Source organism: Thermobia domestica, chromosome 2, assembly GCF_964235325.1.
Source record: "Thermobia domestica chromosome 2, izTheDome1.hap1.1, whole genome shotgun sequence".
In the NCBI taxonomy this organism is placed as follows: domain Eukaryota; kingdom Metazoa; phylum Arthropoda; class Insecta; order Zygentoma; family Lepismatidae; genus Thermobia; species Thermobia domestica.
Genome location: NC_137455.1, coordinates 271,025,735 through 271,049,896, shown reverse-complemented (window position 1 = coordinate 271,049,896; position 24,162 = coordinate 271,025,735). Strand labels below are relative to the sequence as shown.

General features: G+C 35.2%; 1 protein-coding gene across 1 annotated transcript in view; it reads right to left on the bottom strand.

Annotated features, from left to right (window-relative positions):
- Myo95E (Myosin 95E) overlaps positions 1-24,162 on the bottom strand; it is a 1,268,077-nt gene that overhangs the window by 900,013 nt on the left and 343,902 nt on the right. The window lies entirely within an intron of this gene.

The following is a 24,162-nucleotide window of genomic DNA, read 5'->3' as shown; positions in this document are numbered from 1 at the left end:
ACGTCCATAATAAATGGACTTTATTTTTGAAAAAAAAGTAAAAAGTACCGAGTTTGCTTTTCAAATGTACTGTGGAAGTTAGATTAGTTCTTTCAAGCTTCACTAGTTAGAAACGAAATTACTTTTCTTTCCTGAAACAACTGAGGAACAAAACATATTTGTTCTTTCCTCCTGTTGACGTCTTATTTATTTGTTTTTCATATAATTAATTAGACACTACATTCATGTCAAAAATGGATTCCTTCAGCTACTTTGATTTATCCTAACTTTCGAATACAACAATGTAATATATATGCGTAATAATGTAATAATAATATGTAATAGGTTATAATAATGAGATATGTTACATAATAATTTAACTTGCGAACGAATTCTATCATTTTTAAATTTTTCCGTAAAATAGGTAATTAAATTTAGCTGTGATTAGGTGAATGTAAAGTAATAGTAGAGTGAATTTCACTATTTCAGTAAAAAAAAAGTCGTTCTTTGTTGATTTTTATCAAATCTTCATGAAAAGTAGTGGTTGCTCTTGTATCACTAAAAGTTTAAAAACATTTTAGAATGGTTTAGTGATTTAAATCGCGATTTGAATAGAATTGTGTTTTTCAAATCTATGATTTAGACCAAAGGGCCTGTGACACATCCATAAGATATCTGAACCACAATAACCTATTTTGATTAAACTTGGTAGACTAATAGGACACCTTGCAAAACTAATGTAATTAGCAGAAATTTGTTGTAAAAGCTGTAGTTTCTGAGATACAGTCGATTCATCAAAGATGACATTTGTCGTGATATCTCGAGAACGGCTCCATCGAGATCAAGCAAACTTTGTAAGCCATAGTAGATACATGATAGCTTTTAAACGAAATTAAAACGAATTGTCTGCACCTGCACAGAACTGCGCATCATGCGCAAATAATTGTGCGCATGCGCATATCTCGAAAACGTGAAGACTGCGATATATTTTTCTCTTGCTTAGTTTGAACTCCATGACGAGTATAACATAACGCAAGAAAAAAATTAGACTCAAAGGTGAGTGTTTTCAAGCAACTGAGGTGAGAAGATGTTTGGCTGGCTTATCTCTGGCTTATCAGTCATACATTTCCATTATACTTGTGTAGAAGTCATATAGTTAACACCGAGATCAAGCAAACTTTGCAAGCCATAGTAGATACATGATAGTTTTGAAACGAAATTAAAACGAATTGTCTGCACCTGCGAAGAACTGCGCATAATACGCAAATAATTGTGCGTATGCACATATCTCGAAAACGTGAAGACTTCGATATATCTTGCTTAGTTTGAACTCCATGACGAGTATAACATAACGCAAGAAAAAAACTAGACTCAAAGGTGAGTGTTTTCAAGCAACTGAGGTGAGAAGATGTTTGGGGTGGTCTGCCCCCGGATATCACCCTCTAGTTACGGCACTCTGTCTAGCTTCTCAGTCATACATTTCCATTACGCTTGTGTAGAAGTCATATAGTTAATGTTAATAGTCGCCACATTCGGGTCGTAATGATATCAAGTAGTGTTAACTCATCACTGTTGCACAACAGTAACACAGTATTAAGAGAGCGTAAAGATAAACTATCAGGCCTATAGTCGCGATATATTGGAAGTAGTGGTCGGCACAAGAACCGGTTCTTCGGTTTTCGGTTTTTTGGAAAAGTTTCAGGAAACCGATTTTTCACCGAAACTGGTTTTTAGCCGAAATCGGTTCGGTTTTCACTTATCCGTTTTCTACAAAGCAGGTTAGGTTTTTGACCGTATCCGGTTTCGGTTTTCTTCAAACTCGGTTCTGTTTTTTTTAATTGGTTCTACTTCTGACCAGAATAGTGTTCCGTTGTTCTCCGGAAACCGATTCTGTTTCCACAGAAACAGTTTTATGTTTTCAAAAATATTCCCAGAAACCGGAAACCGGTTTTGGTGAAAACAACCGAACCGGTTTTGAGAAAACGAACCCGGTGTTGGTGAAAAAACGAATCGGCTTTGGAGAAAACTAACCCGGTTTCGGTGAAAAACCGAACCTGTTTTAGTGAAAAACTGGACCGGTTTTTGGAGAAAACCGAAATGCCGTTCTTTCGGATTTCGGTTTTTCTATAAATCGGTTTCCAGTTTTCATAAAAACCGGTTTTGCCCATCCCTAATTGGAACCAGGCTATACTTTTTTGCGACGAGACTGTTTCACGCGACGAGATGAGACAACCCCAAAGGTCTCGTCTCATGGCCACACTAACTATATATAGGTAACCCTTTGGCCTGTGATTTTGCAAGTTCCTTTGAAGCATAGATGCCTGCATCACACTTATGTGTTCCAATAGACGGCGACCATAGGCCTGATAGTTTATCCTTACGCTCTCTTAATACTGTGTTACTGTTGTGCAACATTGATGACTTAACACTACTTGATATCATTACGACCCGAATATGGCGACTATTAACGTTAACTATATGACTTGTACACACGTGTATGGAAATGTATGACTGAGAAGCCAGACGGAGTGCCGTAACTAGACGGTGGTATCCGGGGCAGACCACCCCAAACATCTTCTCGCCTCAGTTGCTTGAAAACACTCACCTTTGAGTCTAGTTTTTTTCTTGCATTATGTTATACTCGTCATGGAGTTCAAACTAAGCAAGAGAAAAATATATCGCAGTCTTCACGTTTTCGAGATATGCGCATGAGCACAATTATTTGCGCATTATGCGCAGTTCTGTGCAGGTGCAGACAATTCGTTTTAATTTCGTTTAAAAGCTATCATGTATCTACTATGGCTTGCAAAGTTTGCTTGATCTCGGTTTGGCCGTTCCCGAGATATCACGACAAATGTTAACTTTAAAGAATCGACTGTATCTCAGAAACTACAGCTTTCGACAAATTCCTGCTAGTTACATTAGTTTTGCAAGGTGTCCTACTAGTCTACCAAGTTTAATCAAAATCGATTGTTGTGGCCTAGACACCTTATCACAGGTCCTTTATCTATTATTTAGACCAAGGCGTTTTCTGATCATTCTTAGACACTAATGAATATTAGTCTGAAACTGGCACTTTAATCCGTACTATGAGATACGAGAGCACGGTGGCTCAATAATAGATCGCTCACCTCAGCTGCATGGGGTCCTTGATTGGATCCCTCTACAAATAAGTTTGTGGTGGACAACATCATGTTCGTGGGTTTTCTCCGGATACTCCCGTTTCCTCCCACGTTGTTATTCCAAAAATTATTTCATAATATTTCATTTGCCTTAATCATCGCCTCCCTTAGCTTAAAGGACATAATCGTGGGACGTTAAACTGAAAGATTTCATTTTCATTTTTTCTGTACCATGAAATGGTAGGATCTTAATAATGCAAGCTTAAATAAACTCTATTCTTTTCTGATTTAAAGTTAATGAATCATGAATTTTTGACACTGTACTTAATTTAATCATTTCATATATTATAGAAGATTTGAGGAGAAAATCTTGGATCCATTTTACATTCAATACTCACAATTTTTAGTTTGTAATTATACAGATCGCGATAATACATATCATAGCCCTTTTACCGTAATTGGAAGATCCACATATAGTATAAAGAGTCTGCAATAAATATTAGAATTGTAATAAGATCTATAGTAGTTACTTTCTAGAGACTGTGAAAAATTAATTTGTAAATATAAATGTCAGAAGAGTTCGAAGATAATAGAGAGTATAATGTATTTTCCAGTTTAAAATCTAATCCATAACCTCTCAACCGATATCATTCCTACCATGGCTAAAACAATTCCCTCACCGATGACAAAATGCAATCTGACCTTAAGTAATGAACTGTACTTCCCACTAAAGTACATATCCACCATCTATATATCCCTTAACCAAGAATGTGGTAGCAGTTGGATCATTTTAAATTTTTTATCTTGGCATAGAAATAACTTAATTCCTTTGTTTCACTCGAGTGTTACTGGCAAAAAGAAAACACAAGTGTATGAAAACACTTTTGTTAGTGGTGAGAGAATGATTTAAAATCTACAATTACCTATTATCTCGATGCAGAAGACAACTCCATATTTGTCTCATGTGCTCAGATGTTTGTGAACGTATGAGAAACATCTTTGTATAAAGCAAGAATCATTTCCAGAATTCGTATATCACGCTTACACCAATCTTCTGGAAATAACTCTATAACATATTTTCTATGCTTTATATCACTAGTTGTTATCTGAGACGGCACGTACAACACGACGGAGGTACTACTATTTTCTAAGGCTTGTTTTAGAGTTTAAATTTATAATTTTAAAATAAATTCAAGAAGCACAAAATAAGAGACCGCAGAAACGAGATATCTTGTATTATATGCCTAAACAGAAAAAAAGGCATGTAATTTTCTTGGAGTAAGAAATATAAGACACATATATCATATAATCCTTCAAGGAAATTTTCTTGGTCGTGACAATGATAACGAACATTGGAATACATCGTGCACTCCATATGACTTTTTAAAGTAGTTTAGGAAGCAGAAAGCATGCGTTTGTCAGCACGACTTCTCGATTGGAGAGCGCTCCAAATTTTCTGCACTTCCTACCAATCTTGGAGACCACTTCACGAAAGAGGACGCTTGACGTGATATTCAAGTACCCCACTCAAATCCAAGAGATGCAATGTCATTGAGAGGAGGGTGACGGACATTGAATATTGAGCACGTGTAAGTCATATTATAAATGTGACATGCATACCTTAAATGCTGCATTAGTATTATCTCCAACGAACAAGTTCGTGATCAGATAGAGGAAAGAAGTCTCGTTAAAAACCTAATTTCACGCCAAGTGAAACTTACTACGCAGCAGGCGAGCTGCTTCTTGCATTAGAAGCACCACCAACATTCTCAGAAGAATGGCCTTAAAAGGCAACATCTTAGTATATAATCATACCAAACACATTTTAAGAAGAATGGCCTTAAAAGGCAACATCTTAGTATATATTCCTACCAAACACATTTTATCAAGAAGTACGTAATGAAACATGCGTTTCTGAAAAAAAAAAAATATAATAAACAATGTACAGGAATATTTTGTATATACAATGCATTTAGTTCCAAGGGACGTTCGCGCTATGCAAAACCACGTTGTTTAAGGTTCATTTACGATAGGCTTAAATTGAATTTACCCATCACAAAAAATTAATAATTAGCAAGTTTTAAATAAAAATATAAACTAAACCAGGTATGTATAAGTTGGAAAAGAGGGTGGGCCAATCACAGAGGATATACTGGCGTCGAGGGCCATATGAGACAGTGTATAATATTTTCATAATTATTAAATTGTCATATTTAACGGAGAAATTCGTTCATCGTAAACTAACATCACAAGAACACAAAAACAGTTACAACGCTAACGAAAATGTTTATTTACTAAAGGAAAGCAGGAAAAATCTATTTATTTACCATTTTAGTGGGGAATTTGACTCTTCATGTTCTGAACTAGTCTCTCAATGTTTCGCGGTACACTGGATTTTCCAACGCGAGTGATTTTTTCCAAGGTGGATACCAGTTATACAACAAATATTTTAAATTCAATTTATGATTATGTAGAAAGTATATTTTCAATAAGGGATGCAGGTGGGCCATTGAAAGGGTTCAGTGAGTCAGGACTGGCCCGGCTGTTGCACATGACTGAACTAAATAGTACAGAAAATCCTTCTAAATATATTAAAATTGTAAAATCAATTTCTTGAATTGTAAATAAAACAAATAAGAATGCCAAGTGTACATCACGTGAAGAAGTTTCGTTTGTATGGCGTGATTTTTCCCAATGGATATTCAAACCGAAAGAGATTGTGTATTTCCACCTCTGCCGATCATTTAGGATTAGAGCGGTCATGGAATAGATAGATAGATATCCTTGGGACGCTTAATTAAATGCAGAAAATCGCTTCTCGTTTGCCGTTTCTACTGTAGAGAGATCAAAGTTAAAACCGAAAGTGGTTGACATCTATCACTTCCGGTTTGAAAATCAATTTCATGAATAAACTCTATTTTCAACTTTTAACCCTCTATTTCCTGGGCAGAATGATGATGATCAAGTAGTTTTTCGAGATTTTTGTCTCCAAAAACGAATTTTTTTTGTCTCACTCACTGTCGAATGGACACATGAATAAACAGAGTAACTATATAAAAGAGTCGTACTAAATCGAATTTCTTAAAAATGAAATCTTTCAGTTTTACATACTACGATTATGCATTTTAATCAAAAATAAGTTGGCGGTTAATGAAAGTGAATGATTATGAAAGAAATTGATCGAATGAGAATGTGGAAGGAACTGTAGAATCCCAAGAATACCAACGGGCACGATGTTCTCCTTCACAAACTCACACGCCCTGGGGTCGAACCAGGTATCCGTCACACCAGAGATGAACGTTCTACCATTGAACCATTGTGTTGCTATACTTTAAAACAGTATATAAAATGAAAATCAGAAGGTGACGATATAAGTTTTGCACATAATCTTAAATCATATCTTATAACGAGTAACAAGGTTATCAGTACACCACATGAACAAGTGATATTTTATGGTAAATTTCTACCACTCTGGTCTTAGTAGAGAAGTTGGAGCGGAAATGGAATATATATTCTTAAGATGCTTAATTGGTTGTAGAAAACCGCTTGTTGCTATCTATTATCGTTTTTGACCTGTAGGTAATCAATGTTAAAACTGGAAGTAGTTGTATTCTGATATTTTTGGTTTGAATAGAGGGTTAAGACAGAAGACGGTACCTGTTCTAAGAACACTGTTCGATTCAAAAAAAAAACACTTCTCGTTTCTTCTTATCGTTTTTGTTAGACATAGATAAATTTTGAAACCAAAAGTTGTAGTGCATTTCTGTTGTTTCCGGTTGGAGTAGCAAGTTAAGGACGAAGATGGGATGCTGACTTGATAGCAGGAAACCACTTCTCGCAGTTTATTATTCTTTTGCTCTGTATTGATCAACGTTAAAACCAAAAATGATTGATTTCGTTAAGTTCCATTGACGAACTCGATTCCTAAATTTTGACCTACATCGTAGCCAAAATTGAAGATGATTTATCTGATGGTTCTTAAAACTTTTTGTCTCCCGGACCGACGGTTGGATTCACACATGAACAAAGAAGGTAAATATATAAAGGAGTTTAATAAAAGAACCATCTTAGAAATTACCATAAACGATGTTTAAAAATGTTGCAAAATGTTGTATGATCTTAGTTCTGCCATAATAAAATCTCACGAATAGTTGATTATGAAAGACTAGGTTTTTCCAGCAGTTTTACTTATCAGTAGATCAATAGATATTCTCAGGAACGCTAAAGGTTAATGGGGACGTTAGAACGTATATGAAACACTGACTGAATCTATATGATTACTTTTCATGAGCATGGATCAACAAGGATGTATATATGATACATAATCACAGGATATTTACAAGATCAGATTTACTCTGGGGGACCTGTTTCATTTTTTTAAGAAAAGGAAACAGAGCACGTCTGCTCGTTAATGTAAACGTAAAAAATGTAGTTGCTAATTTACAGATGGGACTTATGGGAACTAATGAGAAACGAATGCAACAAACCCAAAAGTAAAAACTAAATTTTTCTTAGTCATATTCGAATACGTAGAGACTTTTCATTAATCCTGCATGTGCACAATATTTGAAAGAAAAATGGTTAAGTTATTAAAGATTCTTCTTTTTACGACTTGCACAAACTCTAATGAATTTAGTATGAATAAATACTGTACATGACAGCATCATATATCAAAGAATGGAAACTCTCATCAAAGAGAATCATACAACGTTTCTACATTATGGAAGATGATATAAATGTTAATGTCTATTTCGATTAACTGTTCGCTAATTCCTAAATAGACAGATAACACAAGTTCCTCTGAAGTTTCGACGTTGAAATAATTTCCTTGTTCTAGCTTGCTAAAGCCCTTTAGGGCTTCTGTGGTTACATTACCCCACTCCGACAATTTGAGAACTTAACAATGTGCAAGTGTGGAGTTTCACGGAACATCTTTTCCCACTAAATGTTTGTACAATTAACGTTATATAGGAAAACTTAGAAAGTGAGAGAGGGAACTACTTCTATATATATCACTATTTATATTCCGAGTTTAATACATAGTTAGTAAAACTACGTCAGTGGCACCTTTATATACCTCTATACACTATTTTTGCGTAGAAAGATGGTCATGTTACACTGTATATAGAATTGCTAATCCAGTGTTTTCCTTAATATTTAGCGACCTAATTCATCAAACGAAATACAATAAAAATCCAATTAACATGGAAAGAATAATGAACTATTTGTGAGTTTCACACTGCGAAACTATTTGGAACATAAATTCTTAAAATCAATCTAGTTTGATAGCAATCTAGAACATACAAATAATTTATTCAAGAATTAGGGATTATTGTTCTGTGTTTTCGACATCTAAAAATATATTTATTTAAAAAATGAAACAGACACCAATCTTTTCAAATTGTTCTGTTTCGGAATATTGTGGTACATGTACAATATTTTTATACGTAAGACTAACATCTGAATGATGGTCAATCTGTCTTCCACTAAAAAAAAAATACGGTTTATCGCCAGAATTCTGCTTGCATTATTGTCGGACCTGTATTATGTATGAACCATGTATTTTTGTGCAAATATAATCACATCTTTGTATTTATGCCGTACTATTTCTTTAAGTTGCAGCAGAAATTCAACAAGCTCAAAACATAAAAATTCTATAATGGTAGTATCGAAGGAACGAACTTCAATATGTTCGTATTTTTTAGTATAATCCTCAAAATGTTAATGAAAATCTGGCGACCATAATTGCAGATATTTGACATTGAATTTCCGATGTTTTCTTAGAATTTATTTTTTGATATAAATAATATACTAAAAATTTATGGCGATGAAATGTCTAGCAATTGGAGACAGCAGAAAGATAAACCGAAATTGGAAACGTTTTTATGTTATGTTTACTGTCATGCTTTAAATCAGTTTAATTCTTACATATAATTATACATTTGGTATTATTCTATTTTGAATTTATCCTGCTTTAATGTAATTGGTTAGAACTTCAAATTCTCATTCCCTATCTTATAGGGAATATAGGGTGAACCACTTATATTGATACATTGAGAATCAGTATCTATCCGCAATAGGCTTAATTATTCTTTATACTCTTTAATTACTCCTTAATAATATTATTATTAGCATTATATTAGGCTTTACTTCATTTCTTATTTATTTTATACAGTGGTATCAGGTATCCGTCCTGTTTAGACTGCACGTTTTGCGAAAATATTGGAAACTAAGCTAAATGGATGTGGCGGATTTGATACTAGGCGCCTCAAGTGTAGTATTTAAAACATCCGTAAGGAATGTTTACAATAGGCCTATTATTCTTTACATTCAAAGTGAGGGTTTCTCTATTTTAAGCACAGACTGAAACGCACTAAGGATTATGCTAAAGCAAAGATTTTTAGTAAAAGCCAAACCTGTTAAGCCTCAAAACCAGGCCTAAGTAGGGAAGAAAACCAGAAAAGGCAATAAGAAAAAGTACTAGAAGTTTAGATTCCTGAATTTATGTACTTTATTATTAAGCAGAATTTAAATGTATTTTATACAACTCCATCAATGTATAATATGTCAATAACAATAGGATTGATTGTTTACATGGAAATGAATCGATCATTTCCCCATTATTTCTTGTGCGAAAACTTTGATCAGTATACGTGGGCTTACACTTATTATTTCAAGCTAATACCTGTATTAAAAAAAACATGAAATATACCAATATACCGTGGAACAATACATCCAGAACGCGTTATTCGGAACCGTGGTAATGACATTCACGTCCAACTTCCCGCTGACGCATTCCGTATTCACTACTGTTAAGCCTCACCTTTTGTCTGCTTTGGACCACCTTTATGACAAAGTATATCGGAGAATTCTGTTGGGAACATGTCTGGAAATTACATCCTGTAAGAAATCACTTGTGCACACATTGCACGTTACTGAAATATGCACTTTTGGATGGCATATGTGTGACTTCGTTAATACTGATATGGACCACCACTCCACGGTTTCTCATGTTCGAAATAACGTGTGTTGCAATGTAGCTTTTCCACGTTCTTAACGACCCTAACTCTGAAACTGAGGACTGAGCACCTTTCCCCATAGACCCATATTATTTTTTTTAACCTTGGTGTCAGGAATCAACTCCAAAACGTTTTTTTACAAACAACTATGTTACTAGTATTATTATTACAAGTATATATGTTACTACTGTTACTATTACTAGTAGTACTGTTACGTTTGACAATTTGCTATTAGGATAATCAATTTGCCATTTTTAGTTCTTCTATCTGTTCCACATAATATATGCTAATTGTGAACGTAGAATTCATTAAAATAAAATAACAAACATGGTACCAATGTATTGAAGGACTTTTCTGTTTATAAGAACTTTGATGTTTTGGAATTTAACTTAAATCTTTGAATATAACATGGAAGAATGGCATGACATAAGAACCTGGGAGTGTCATGAAATTTACAATCGACTCATCTTAGTGTAGTCTTGCATATACAATAAATATCAATAGCTAAACTAAAAAGGTTATCCAAAACTACCTTTTTAGTTTAGATGACTATATTGCTTCAGTTATTCAATTTTCAAAATCCTATTAACACTTCTTGATCAAATTGTTCTTAATATATCTAAATTATCTTCCTTTTAGATATTATTTCAAACTAATTTACTTTGCTAAACTACATTGTATTTCAGTTGAAGATTCATATTTTCCCCATTTCCATTTGTTACACAATGAGGTATAATGATACAAGAGCAGATATAAGTCCAAGCAGATTGTATTAATGTTTCATTGTATCAAATTGTTAAAAATATTTTAGTACTTACTGTGACTGAAGTTGCACGAACATGGGTCCGAGATTGTTTGTACTTTAGTGATAGGTGCTATGTTTAAATACTTAAATTGTTATAAGAAGGTCCTAGTACTGACGCTTATTTTCTTTACTTAAGCTACATATAAAAAATCGTAGCAAAATACATAGTCTAAAGTAGATTTTTTTTTAAAGTATGAATTTGTATTAGAGAGAGTATAAAACTCTACTAGGGGAGGATCAAGACGGTGGCCGAACAGATAAGTACATGAGCTCTGACATTCATGTACTAAACTTTGACATTTTTCAATAATTCACATTTAAACAATTTTACTTTTAGATATTTTTTTTAGCTTGATACAATCTTTAAGTTACTTGGAATAATTTATATATGTCTGGCGCCATTACGTCTTGTTATTTTTTACACTTTTGAGTGTTAGCAATTTTACTTAGCACCGGCTATTCGGTATTATGCGATTCAGCATTTATGGTTGTGACGTCATACGTACTTGATTTATTCAGGGCCGGCGCTAGCAGTTTTGCCGCCCTGGGCGGTACTTTCAAATGCCGCCCCTTTAACAACATGTATGAAAAGGAAAATTAAACAAAAAATTTAACTACCTCTCTCCAATGCTTTAATATTTAAACGACTCCATACATGACACAATATTCAGTATGCTCGATTTTGCTGTACGTGATATACAGCAGGGCATACATATTTTTTTAAAAAAAATAGGCTTTAGTCCGACTAAGAATTTGAATTTTTAAGCTTATTTTATATCAAAATGTGTTTCCAATAGAGTATGGAGCAAAAAGATAATATAGTGAATCAAATATTACGGCTAAAGTAAGTAATTAGCTTAAGATTTATAATGTACTAAAACACAATAGAAATACACAAATTTAACATAATTTAATTTAAAAAAAAACTTTTCTTGCTTTGATATGACCAAATTCCTTTATCACATTCGCGTAGTCCAATGTTTCAGCCAATTAATGTTCCATTGATATCATCACTAGACCACTTAAACGTGTTTTAAATATGGAAGAACGTACATAGTTTTTAATAAGGTTAAAATAAGTTCGAAAAATTTCTTTCTCTACTTGCCACGATTACTGGTAAGGTAAACAAAATCATAACTGTAACACTGACATAGGGAGCAAAGTCATATTCCTTAATTAATTTTAGTCTCTTTTGGTGAACTTTTAGACTTAATTGTAGCGGTTAATAGTTTCAGTTCGTCTTTCAAATCATTGGGGTTAATACCTTTTGATTCTTTGCATATTAAAATGCAGGCACGTTTCAGACAAAAGTTCAGGTGGTATATCGTTCAGATTACTTATATCGTAAAGAAAATCGAAATACTCGCTCTGATGTTTAAGTTGCTCAAACCATTCTCTTAAAGCTAACACAATCAAGTCTAAAAGTAGTAATAAAAATCGATCATGTATTTTGTTATGTGGATCTTTAATAACTTCATCCTCTGCCTCGTACTGAAACTCTCTTTTTCTTTCGACTTCGAGCTTGCACTGTATTACCTATCCGAGGGTCATCCATATCTAATGCTGATGCCAAATAATATCAACTAAGATAGATTGAAATTTTGCATCATTTCAGCTCTTCTCAAAGTACTCAGATATATTTTCAAGAAAACTCGACTGCATTCAACACACGAGAATCAATGTTTTGGAGACTTTTGCTTATTATGTTTGGATGGAGTAAAAAGTCATACCAGATAACGAAAGAGCAAAGGAAAGTAACGTCACGCAGCTGGTTTGCTATACACAGAGCATCGTAGGCGACCATTATATGTATTCTATTATCGTTATTTATTTGAAATAAGGTATCATAAAGCTCTATTTGATATCTAAGTAGAGTCAGAGTATCAACTCGGCTCTCCCATCTTGTGGTGCTGAATGGTTTTAAAATGAGGCTGCTAATATATTCCTTTAGTATGGTCCAACGTTGAACTGACGCAGAAAAGAATTCATAAACTTTTTAAGAAAATGAAACGGTGGACTGAGATGTGGCTGCATCGTTAACGACAAAGTTTAGTAAAGGAACATAGAGGGCTTGGGAATTTATTTCTGCTTTTCATATTGGAACTATTGTCATATCTTTGGCCCTACATGTCTTCGATAAAAGTTCATTTCTTTTAGCTGTTTAATTATTACTTCTGTTAGTTCTAGACCAGTGATGTCTTTTACTGGTACGAAACCAAGAAAGTGTTCGCAAATTTTTACAAGCCATTCTCCATTACTGTATGTAATTTGTACAAAACGAACGACCCTTTGCTCTGTGCCAAAAATATCTGGTGTACAGTCTAGCATTATAGTATAATATGTTGCAGCTCTCAACAAAAACAGTATTTTACTTTCAATTTACTCACTAAGAATTGGAATTAAAAAAATTGGATGTCTTTTCCTTAGTAGTGGTATTTATTTTGTCCTCCCATGGTTCTTTTAATGTGTTCGGCCATAACGCTGTCAAACTTGTATTGCTTAAATATAAAAACAATTATATATATTGTTATATATATATTGTTGATAAGATATGATAATGAACAATTTGTTAATTGGTTAAAAACTCGCCGCTGCAAGGGAAATATTGAACGAGATGCCTGTGGCTAGTAGTTTGATAATTAGAAATGAAGGGGAATGCTCCGAATTTCCTGAATGTGTGTGAAGTAAGTTTAATTACATTCCCAAGGAACACAATTTTATTTTTCCATGTGGGCCTATTACGAAGCATTATATTTTAATAGTATTCTTTTCTTTTTCAAATTTTGCCGGCCACTAGACGTGCCGCTCTGAGCGGTGACACGGCTCGACCCCACCCCCCTCGCGCCGGCCCTGGATTTATTTACCACCAATGAGTATTATTGTAAATTCTATAACTCTGAACGATGCTTCATCATTAGACTATAAGTGCCGCAAATCATAGTGTCCGAACTGAACACAAGAGAGCAAATGTGATAACCAATCATATCTTAAAGCAATATCTTCATTGAAAAATAATGTATAAGAATTACAAATATTAGATCATAGGAGTATACAATTCCCGCAGGAGGATTAGAAGTCACGATGAATAACATCCACGAGGTATAGGCGTATATCTCAGCACTTATATTGTATTGTTTTTGTTATGTACTCTTTAATTGTTCGCAAAGAAGGCAAATCCAATCCCTTCCCTCCAAAAGAAAAAAAAACACTAGTTCACATTTTGTTTGCATTGTCTTTTATACTGGGGCCATTCTCAAAATAGCCAGTGTTGATAGTAAGTACTAGTACTAGAAAGAACAGATAAAAAAGACAAACCCTCAAGAAAATTAGTGGAGTACAGAAACAATAACTAAAGACCAAATGCAGAACAGACGCTGAAATAAAGAAGAAAAAAGTTGGCATATACCACCACAAACAGTTTCTGAAGCGGAAAAGGTACTGAGCATTATCATGTCCCCAAAAAAGTTCCTTTTTCTTTTTTAATTTCTTGGTTTCATCTACTTGAGTTTTTATTCTTTTCCATTCTTTATCTTGCTGTTCAATACGATCTCCTTTTCGTTTAGACTTTTTTTTTTGTCCTATGGGAGTGATAGGGAGAGAGAGAAAAATAGATAAAAAAAGAGAAAGTTTAGCGTTTCAACTTTCATAAGCAACCAATTAACATAGTCAGAACACAGAAGGCTTTTCACCAACCAACCAGAACCACCAGTCTTCCTCAGTCCCACCCTCAAAGCCGAAGACTTCTCTCTCTCTCTCTTTCTAGTTTGCACTCTCCCCGCTGCGTTGCCCCGTTCTACACTTCGTTTGTAACCAGAATTGTATCCTATTATCACAGTCTGGCTGTTTTCTTCCTTAAGAAGAATAAGACGAAGACTTCAAGATGAAACAGTTGGGAGAGGGGGTAAGGGCGTACAGAAGGAACAAGGATGCCTCCAAAACAAAGTTACGAACTTTTTTTCTTCATCTCTTTCGCTACTACTACTACTACAACTTTTGTTCTTTCTTTTCCTGTAAGAAATATCTTCTTTCTCTTCTTTTGTTTTTCCGAAAAAAGAGTTTTTCGTTTTCATTTTGTTTCTGTAAGAATTGGTTAAAGAGTATGCAGAAGAAATGTGAAAAGAAAGCGCGCACACACACACACACACACACACAGTAAGAAGTGAGCATAGCTAGCTTCTCGACAAGTTGGTGGCTACACCCCTAAATGAAGTGCCCATTCATTAAGTTTTAAGAAGACAGAATAGAGAAAGAAGTCAACTTTCGGAAACTTTCTCTATAATACTTTCTCATTTCCAACTTTGTCTTGCTCATCCTCTTGTTCCTCTCCCTTCTGATCGCTTTCTCTCTTTTCTTTGTCACTCGCACAATCATTTTCACTGTAATCACTAGAAATGAAAGTCTCAACACCTAGCTGTATCTGATTACCATAAATATACTTGTATTTTGTTTCTATGATTGGCTATTCTGAATTTCTTCATGCACAAACTATTATAAAATTAAACTGTATCGGTACTGCACATGAAGGACTATGGTCAACCAGCTGGTACACATTCAATTGAATAAGGCATGGTCAGTGAATCGACTTCAGGGATATTATATCAGGATATCAAAACCAGAGATAATTACTTTGTAGTTCAGATAACAGTAAAGTGATGTTGTGCGAGACCCTTTCTCCAATCGAGACCAGAATGGCCAATGAAGAACGCTGAAACAGATTATTAGCTAATCACGATGTCCAGATACCTCCCAAATGCTCCCAGATGCTTTACCACTGCTCCCATAACTTCCATTTACTCTGGTTCAGATAACTTCCTAATTTCTGAATGATGTTGGATCAAAACTATATTCTCCGCTCAGAAATTCTTACATTATTAGAGTATAACGGAAAAATGTCCAAAGATACATATATTAATCCACAGATATGACTAAACTAGATAAAATAATATGCATAGGTGTAAATCATCGTCAGTAGTTTTGGAGAAAATAGATAAAAACTATTCTTTTGTCAACTTAAAAATTTATGCTTTATAAGATCCAAACAACCTGTGAAAGTGAAACATACTGAAGCATGCCTTCATAAAGCTTTTCATCATGTGACTAGCAAGACGACAGCATACCGTATGATTAACACATTGACTGGCATGTGCATCACCGGTGATTCAGAGCGGCGTAACTTCGCGGAGCCGCGTGCATCATATATGATTCACAGGTTTTGTGTTGTTTGAAGCCGTCTCAATCGCCGGTGATGCACGAGCACATAGGTTTAAATGATGAAATATATTTTTATGGCCTCAGAATGAACTTTGGTATGCTTAGTTTCCGACTTCTGAAAGTTCTTTCCCACAAATTGTTTGATCATTTTGATATACATTTTTCTCCAATAAAAATTTGCCCGACGGTTGATTTTATCCGATTTTGCTGTGGCAGTTAGCGTGTTAGTGAAATATAACTCAAAATTATCACTAGTACTGAAATTTTAATTTATTTCTAACTAAAATATTTTCCAAAACTTAGACGAATATCAATTGATATAGGGTGGTTCAGCATGCTCCGCCTCTGACCTATTTCTAGTGACAGTAGAGAATTGTAATTTTACACATAATATTGAGCATAATTTAGACTAATATCCGCAAAGATTCAAGAATTTACAACAATTTTATTTTTTGTTACAGGCTGATGATCAGTAAGATGTGCCACATTTGAAGAAATGGAATAATCAGAAGTCCGAGCAGTAATAAAATATATTAGTCAAGTAAAAGTATTTGGTCTAGGAATTAATTCGTGCGGGTGGACAAGAGATGGCGCAACGAACGGAGCGTCCCACAGTTCCGTGTATCCACACATGTGTTGCAAACCCCTGTCATCGCGTATCGTTCGTAGTATAGGGCAGTGGATTAAAGCGTCAACAACACCAGTTTGTAGTTAAGTGAACATGGCGCAATTTGTGCCTGATAAAGTGTTTTTGCGGGGTGTCCTGCTGCATTACTTTAACATGCAGAAAAGTGCGACTGAAAGTCATCGTATTTTGGTGGAAGTGTATGGTGACCATGCTCTAGCTGAGCGAACGTGTCAGAAGTGGTTTGCACGGTTTAGAAGTGGTGATTTCGGCTTGGCAGACCAAGAGCGAGCTGGACAGCCAAAAAAATTTCAAGACGAAGAATTGACAGCATTGCTCGAGCAGGATTCGTGTCAAAGGCAGAAACAACTTGCAGCAGCATTAGGCGTTGATCAAACAACAGTCTCCAAACGCTTGAAAGCCATGGGAATGATTCAAAAGATGTCACATTGGGTTCCACATGAATTGAAAGACAGAGACGTTGAAAGACGAAAAACCATTTGCGAATTGCTTCAACGACAGAGCAGAAAGGGGTTTCTGCATCGAATTATTACGGGTGATGAGAAGTGGATCCATTACGAGAACCCTAAACGAAAAAAGGCCTGGGTGAAACCAGGTGAACCAGGTCCATCACAACCAAAACGAGATATTCACTGTGCAAAGGTTATGCTGTGCATATGGTGGGATATGAAAGGTGTGGTGTACTATGAGCTGCTGCAACCGGGTGAAACTATGAATGGAGAACGTTATCGACGACAATTAATGCGTTTGAAGCAAGCTCTGGCCAGAACACGACCAGAATGGGAGAACAGCCATGATAAACTTATTGTTCAACATGATAACGCTCGCCCACATGTCGCAAAACCGGTCAAAACCTATTTAGAAAATGTCGGATGGGAAGTTTTACCCCCCCCCCGCCGTATTCACCAGATGTTGCTCCTTCGGACTACTACTTGTTCGATTGCATGAACAACGATTTGATTGGACAGCGGTTTACTTCTTCAGAAGATATCGAAACATGGGTCTCTGACTGGATCGCTTCCAAGGATGAGGACTTCTTTCGCCACGGAATCCGTACATTGCCTGACAGATGGGCGAAAGTGGTGGCTAGCGATGGCCAATATTTTTCTTAAGGTATTTATGTATTTTGTGTTTGTACTACAGCTTCAATGTGTGCGTACCAACCGCACGAATTAATTCCTAGACCAAATATATTAGTCATAATACCGAAGGACACCCATGCAGATATGGTGGGAACTCTTGGAGACTCAATCCCCTAGTAAAGAGGTGGTGCCGTGAATTTAAATGTGGTCGCAAACCTGTAAAGATGGGCATGGTGGTGGTCCATCTGCAACGGTGACCACATCAAATATGATTACAAAAATGCATGACGTGGTTGTAGTAGACCGGCCAGTGACTGTCCGCCATATAGCTGAGACATGTGGACTCTCAACTGGCAGTGTGTATTCCATTATACATAAACATTCGTTAATGAAAAAGATCTCTGCACGTTGGATTCCACGAATGCTGACGGCCGATCAAAAGAGGACACATTGTGTCAGAATTCAGAATCTGTTACGGAAAATAAAGACTGACAAGCCAAAGTTCCTGAAGAGATTTGTTACAAAGGATGAAACGTGGGTTCACTACTTCGATCCCGAATGTAAACATCAAAGTATGCAGTAGAAAGACCCCAATTCTCCACCACTAAAGAAATTCAAGGTTCAATCATCAAAGGGAAAAGTCATGGTATCTGTTTTCTGGGGTGCAGAAGAAATTCTTTTGATAGGTATCTCCAACAGGGAGAGAATCACAGGTGTTTATTTTGTAAACCTATTTGCACAATTGCGTACTGCCATCAAGGAAAAACGCCGCCAAATTTTGGCTTAAGTGTGTTGTTCCATTGCGACAATGTTCCTGCCCACACAACCAAAGTTACGGTGTCTGCAATCCATGTAGCAGGGTTGAAAATTGCCCCTCACGCTCCTTATTCTCCAGACCTGACCTCCAGTGACTTCCACCTGTTCCCCAACATGAAGAAACATCTTCGTGGAAAACATTTTGCCATTGATTCAGAGGTTATGGATGTTGTACGAGTAAATGAATGGTTGCGGGATCAATCAAAAGAATTTTTCCGCTGGATTGAAGCACTGAAAGCCGATTGGAAAAGTGTGTTCATGTTGCAAGGGGCTATATTGAAATATAACTGTGATTTGGTTTTCCTATAGGGGTTCCTTCTATGTCAGGGATGGAGAATGTTAAACCTCCCTCGTATTATAAAAACCTGAAGAGGGGAAGTCATTATTGATTATAAATTTTTGATTAGCAGTTTTCGAGAAAATTGAATATTTATGGAGCTAAAATTGTGTGCTTCGTTGCCAACAATAAATTGATAATTTTTATTCTGCTAGATATGATTGTATCCATTCTTATTTTTCTTCTTCTAACAGGATACACATACTGCTAACAGTGACATACATACTTCTAGCAGTGACATATGTATTCCAAACAGTAACACACATACTCCTAAGTGTCACGTATACTCCTGACAATGACACACATATACTCCTAACAGTGAATCACATATGTCCAACAATGACATGCATGCTTCAAACAATGACACACATATTCCTACCAGTGACACAAATACTCCTAACAGTGATACACATTATTCTAACAATGACACTCATAGTCCTAAAAGTGACACAAATACTTCTAACAATGATACATACACTTTTGCCAGTGACACGCATCCTTACAACAATGACACATCTGCTCCAAACAATGGCACTCATACTTTCAACAACAACAACAAACATATTCTTAATAGTGAGACACATACTTCTAATAGTGACATATACTCCTAACAATGTAATATACATACTCCTAACAGTGACTCACGCACTTTCAACAATGACACACTTATTCCTCACAGTGACACACACACTTCTAACAATACTACACACATACTCCGAACAATGACACATTATTCTAACAGTGATAAACATACTGTTCTAACAATGATGCATGTATTCCTAACAGCGACATACATACTCCTTATCTCTGACTCGGATACTACTTATAAGCAAGCCACACATAGATACAGTATGCTCATATGATGTTTCATTTATTTTTAAAATTTTTCCATATGATTGGGAATCTGAAAACAAAGGCTACTCGACTTAATGTAAATAATACAGATGAAATTATGTTGCGTAATTTGTGTTTAGCTTCTGTAATTAAAACAACAAATTTAACTATCAAACACTTTTGTTGAATCATAACAAACCAATCAATCTCACATTAAAATTAACTATTAAATATTATATGTTTATGCTAACAAGTAACAGTGTCACATGTACACCACTTGAAGAAGTTTGGTTTGCATGGTGTAATATTTTCTAAATTGGGTTTTACTAGAGAGATTAGAGTGAGGATCGAATATATATTCTTAGGACACTTAATTGATTACACACAACAACCTACATCTCTCTATCTTTTATTATTTTCACTTTACAACGTTCAACGTTAAAACCTGGAAGTGGTTGATTGCTTCCACTTCCGGTGTTAGTGAAGAGAATACAGTGGAGATGAAATATTTCTTAAGGCATCAAATTAATTACACAAAACCGCTTCCTGCGATCTATAACAATATTTATTCTATTACGAACAACATTAAAACCGTAGAGAAGATGGTACATATTCTTAGAATGCTAAATCGATATCAATAGACCGCTTCTTGCTATCGTTTTTGCTCCCAATACTGGAACAAGAAATTGAGAATTTATATCACATCCAGTTCTAGTAAAGAGTTAAGGATGGAGAAGCTTTGTAAACGCTTAATTTTGTCTGTATTTTGTAGACGCTTAATCGAGTGCAGGTAACCTCTTCTCGCTACGTATTATCGTTTATGCTGTATAATGGTCAACCTTGAAACCAGAGGGTAGATTTCTACCACTTCCGGCTAGAATGTATCACCTACATTAATGAACTCGACTTCCAATTTCTGATTGTCAACGTACTGGCCAAAATTGATGGAGGTCCATCAAGCATTTCTTGATTTTTTTTTATCTCCCGGATAGCCAAATGGGCAGGCAGTAAACATATAAAAGAGTCTTAGTAAACCAAACCCCTTTTAAAGAAGACTTCGTTGTATGTTACATCATAGTGGAGAAACGGTTGAACAGTTTGAAATGATTTCTTTTTAACATAGTTAGCACTAAGTCGGGTCGGGTCCTTAAGTCGGGTTCTTATTTCACTTTCATTCAAATGCATTTTCTAAAGGATGAGGAACTGGACTTAAAATGTTTACCAAAAATATCCGAGTCTTCATGTTAGGAAGATGAAACTTGGCATATTAATTAATAATTTAAAACGAGAGGATATGTAAAATAGCGTATTCGGAAATTACGCTTTTAAGGGGCAATTTGTAGCTTTTACCTCAATATTTAAAAATTATATTGAGATTGTCTGTTTTATCATTTAATGAAATACGGAAAACAGATAAACGTTTGAAAGGAACTTTTTAGCATAATACTTGGCTTGGCTTGGATTTTTATCATGTTACTTTCGTTAAAATGTGTGTCGTAAGAGGGAGGAGAGGGAGTTTAAAATGTATACTAAAATTATAGAGTCTTTAAAGAGCCTCTCATCTTAGGGAAATGAAACTTGGTATATAAACTTCTCGTTCAAAATAAGTGGCCCCACGTGCCTAAACAGTAATTCTACTTGTAGGGAGGAAGAGACCCATTAGAAAAATGTCTTAACTTCCCACTTTGTATTCATAAAATGATCAAAGTGAGGAAACATTTCAACCGTTTAAAATGAATATTTGAACATAGCACTTAGGTTGACCAGGCTATTACAATTTCACTTTTCCTGATCACAGGAGGAGAAAGTAGTTTAAATTTCTTGCGGAGATTAAATCATTAAATTCATTTTTCCCGTGTTTAGAACGAATATTTCAGGTAGTTTACTGTAAAAAAGAAAGATATGTATTATTATTGAATGATGGATATATCGCGTAATGAAATAATTTGATGTAAAGTATTTAAATGATATCTAAAGAGTATGCACACGATATACTCTTTACATCCATAAGCAACAGAAAACTATGACTGGAGAGATTGATGCAGTTGAAACTGTAACGATCTGCTTATTTGGTCCACACAGTCCTTACTTTTTAACCTTCAAACTCAGGGAAAATTTATTTGGCATGTGCACAAGACGAGTCCCATGAGTTTCTGGACGATATGAGTCAGAGAGCCAATACAGAAAGTCATTTCAATATGATGACACAGCTTTACATTTCATTGCAGGACCATTAGAGAGTCTGTAAATACGTCAAAAGACACGAGAATTGGTAATATATAGATCCAACTGCTTGGTTCATCTGCCTATCTTACGTAAACTACTAGAGTTTCTTCTTTCAGATTTCATGAGAAACTTTCGGTACCAGTCTCTAGTGATTAACAAGTAGCAGTCCTGGTGTACGTCACGTGAAGGGATTTGGTTTGTGTATATTGTAACACAATATTTTCTCTCCCTAGCGATCAATGTTGAAACCGGGAATAGTTGATTTCTGTCACTTCGGTTTCAATATAGGGTTAGGAGGGAATATGGTGCTTATCCTTAGAATGCTAAATCGTTTCTTTAAAAAAAAATCGCAATCTCTTATGGTTTTTGCTCTTTATAGTTCAACATTGAAACCAGAAATTGTAATGGATTTCTATCACTTCCGGTTTTAGTAGAGAGTTAAAAACAGAAATAAAATTTATTCTCAGGATGCTTAATCGATTGCAAGAAAAAGTTTCTCGCTACCTATTACCGTTTTTGCAGTATAGTACTAAATGTTAAAACCCAAAATGTTTAATTTCTACCACTTCCGTTGGATGGACCATCTCCATCAACGAAGTCGACTTTCAACTTACAGACCAAAATAATTTATGATGACCCATCAAGTAGTTTCTGAGACTTTGTGTCACCCGGATAGACAAATCAAATATGCTTTATTAAAAAGTTTTTATAGACCCGCTTCAGATATATGCGAAATTGTACATGTCATCTTCAAAGTCTATTAGGGTTGTAGCTTAAATTATAGTACAAAGAAAGGTAATACATTTATTTCTGAATATAAATTACGATATAAAAAGAATTAACCACGTCAGAAACTTGGTGCTGTATATTTCATAACACCATCGTGACTAATGTCCTTTTGTAATTACATTCAAAGACAAAGTGTTGTAATGAATCTGCAGTAGCATAATCGGTAAGGCATCTACCTGCTAACTACGCAACCCGGGTTTGATCTCCGATAGAAGAGAAATCTCTCCCTTTACCTTGGTTCCAATGCAGTTCTGAGGTACAAACGGCATCTTTAAAATGAATATTTTGAACAACTTGGGGAAGCAAAGGGAATCGAAGCAATCAAATGTAGTGCAGTCCTTTTTAACTGAATACTATGTGACATCACAGTGTGTTTCTCACTCTCTCAGTGAGAGGGGAGGTAGCTGCCAAGTAACTTGACGTTGAAAAAACATACGTGCTGACAGGAATAGTCAATAGTATTGGAAGCATACGACTCTTGGATTCCCGACTGTTTGAATACTGCCAACACTTGTTGTTCTACGTCATTCCCTTCTCTCCTTTTCTCACAGTGTTTCTCTACTTTTCTCAAATTGTAAAAATCTCGCTGTTAAGTCATACATCGGCACAAAATGACTGGTGCCTTTATCATCAAACACAGCTCTTACCCTTAATAGATTGCTTCAAAAGGGGCGCAACGTTTACTTACAAACAATTGTGAACTTATTTTTATGTCCTTCATAAACATAAAGAAAAAAGACAATGTTAAACGCAAACATCTGACTGCAATCTCTATTTATAATTTTATATCCTTCCAATCACGTATAAAACATAATTCGTGGCCTACTTTGCAGCTAATAAGGTCAAAGGCAACCACAACTACGAGATAAATAACTAGAAAAATGAATATCTTTTTCTTTTTAATTAACAGCACCATTTGCTCAAACATACGAATAGAATACTGTAGGAACAATATACAACTTTATACAACTACAAACTGTAAATAATCCAAAAATGCTGCAAATAGCTGGGTTTGTATCCGAAGCAAGAAATTTCACGAGAATCGATCCTGAAACATATACACGTGAAATACTGTTAGAACTATTTCGTATTTCAATATTGGGTACTCATATAGCAAATACCGTAGAGTAAAGATTCATTCAACATTCAAGAAGTGGGTTCTATCCTTCTATTGAAGTCAGAATGATATCCACAGAGCAAAATCTGCAATAGATAGCGAGAAATTTGTTTTTGCATGGATTCATGTTCTATTTCTGATCTTATCTTTCAACTGGAAATTGTTGGTTTAATCACTTG